This window comes from Octopus sinensis, linkage group LG2 (genome assembly GCF_006345805.1).
Source record: "Octopus sinensis linkage group LG2, ASM634580v1, whole genome shotgun sequence".
NCBI lineage: Eukaryota > Metazoa > Mollusca > Cephalopoda > Octopoda > Octopodidae > Octopus > Octopus sinensis.
The window spans coordinates 167,884,456-167,886,964 of NC_042998.1; positions in this window are offsets into that span (position 1 = coordinate 167,884,456).

Genomic DNA, 2,509 nt, shown 5'->3' on the forward strand with positions numbered 1-2,509 from the left:
TAGAAAGTTCTTAGTATTATAGAATTTATTAACGCAGACAGACTCTTCCAACAGATATATGGTAGCATTAAGATAAACTATAAGATGCCACTACAAACTGGATAAACGCCAAATTTCCACCGTTCCATGGTGACTAAGAACTTTTTATATACTCAAATTGTATCGTAAATCTGACAAACTTTGATAAGAAAATATTTCAGCTCTGAGGAGATTCTAATTTGGTAAAAAGTTTTATCCCAGACTGCTGTTTATTTTAAGCGCTACCATTAACACATCATATTCACTTATTATAGTGGTTTACCCACACTTTCTAAATGTATATTGTACTCTATTAAAGTACACAGTCCATCAACTACTGGTCTCCTGAGACAGCTGCTCCGACTCACATCTCGTACTTAAAAACACGAAATTACCTTAATATCTTTTATTTGTTAAGGCGGCGAGCTGGTAGAAACGTTAGCACGCCGGGCAAAATGCTTAGTGACATTTCGTCTGTCTTTACGTTCTGAGTTCAAGTTCCGCCGAGGTCGATTTTGCCTTTCATCCTTTCGGGGTCGATAAATTACGTACCAGCTGCTTACTGGGGTCGATCTAACCGACTAGACCCCTCCCCCAAAATTTCGAGCCTTGGGCCTAGAGTAGAAACGAATATCTTCTATTTGTTATTAAATTCAGTCTTTGGAATCTTGAAATGTTTGAGAAAAATAAATAGACTTCAGTACTTATTTATAAAGTCTGGTACTTATTCTACTGGGTAACATTTACCGAACCGCTAAGTTATGGGGACGTAAACCAACACAAGTTGCCAAGCGATGTGGCGGTTGAGATACAATATACACACATATGCATATATATATATATTATATATATATATATATATATATATGTATGTATGTATGTATATAGATGGATAGATAGATGGATAAGAAAAGAAATGGAGTAGCCCTTAACAATTAGAAGTTGATCATTGGTATTAAACGGTCATAGTTTAATTGTAGTTCAAGAACATTTACAGCTGTTTCAGTTTGTTATTTCGAAGTAAATTTCATTTATCTCGTTCCATTTAACAAACATCGTTAGAATGATTTAGAGACTATGGAAGGAATATAGATAGGAGAAAAAGGGAAAGGAAAAGGAAAAGGAAAAAATGAAAAATTTCGTTAAGTCTTTAGGCTTACATTTTTGCGACTTTTGGGGGTTCCATGTGTGTGTATGTTTCTTCAATTAGATGAATGGAACAATAAATGGGGAAATGACTAGTTTACAGGCGGTGTTACCCGAAGGAGTTATACCTGGTAGTAATATCCGATGTTGTTAATTGTAATATACAACGCTATTTGTGACCCTATGAATACAAATAATGCCTTTGTTAAAACTTAAGGATGCTTTTAAAAAGTTAGTGCGATGTAATGTATAAATTTGGGTTACGTAAAAGGTATAATAATAAATATATAAATAAAAAATAACATGTTATGTGCGGCGCGGGCTATCTACTCGTTAATATAATTAAAAGCCAATACAGTCGGCTAGGATAAGCCAAATCGCTCGATTAGTCACGTTTGTGTTAGTGGCCGCCCTAGGAATTGGTATATTAGTCAGCGATCTAATTTTAAAATGAATATATTATAAAGAATTATATGTCCTGGTGTACATGGTAGATTTAAGATAGATAATTCAGTTAATCGGGGTAATTCAATTTAATTTAATTGTGATGTGATGTAAATTATGCTCTGTGGTAAGGGGAGGGTTAGGGAGAGTAATCAGATGTTAGGCAGGTTAGCTAATAACCTGTAATGTAGGTATTAGCGGTATATAAAGAATAAGAATTGTTCTTTATGTAAACGTATTTATTTCCCGTCTCGTTTATTAAGTAATTCTGATTTGGCCATTAAAATGAAGAACTTCTCATTTATGCATAAATTACAGCGATTATTTTTAACATTATATGAAGATATTTTGGCTAGGATACGCCATTCTAATCTATAATTAATGTCATTGTCTTTCAGTCCCCAGATGCAACTACATAATCTGGTAGAGTTAGCCTTATTTCTATTTCTGAAACATGAGTGATGGGAATTATAGCTAAGTTTCATTTCATTTTTAGTTGTTCCTATATAAGTTTTCTTGTAATTATTGGAGAATACATCACATTGATAGATTATGTTTTTAGCTTTACATATATTCAAGAATTCACAAGAATTTTATCTCTGCTACCACATAGATTAGTAAGATTATCTGTGCCTATGATATGGGGGGGGGGGGATTATCATTTATAAGGTGGTTGTCCGAATTTTTAGAGGGTGCGTTATTTGGGGGATCACTTATATCAATCGATTGGTTGTTGTGCTCTTTATTGTTATTCTTTCTAGTTTCATAGAAGGCGTCTAGCTATTTATTTTTGATATAGGCTATAATAGTAGCTACGTTGCTAGTTAGGTTGTGGCCTACTCTAATTTTATTGCTAAAGATTTCTGGGTATTTTGTATTCATATTGAAGTGCTTACGTATA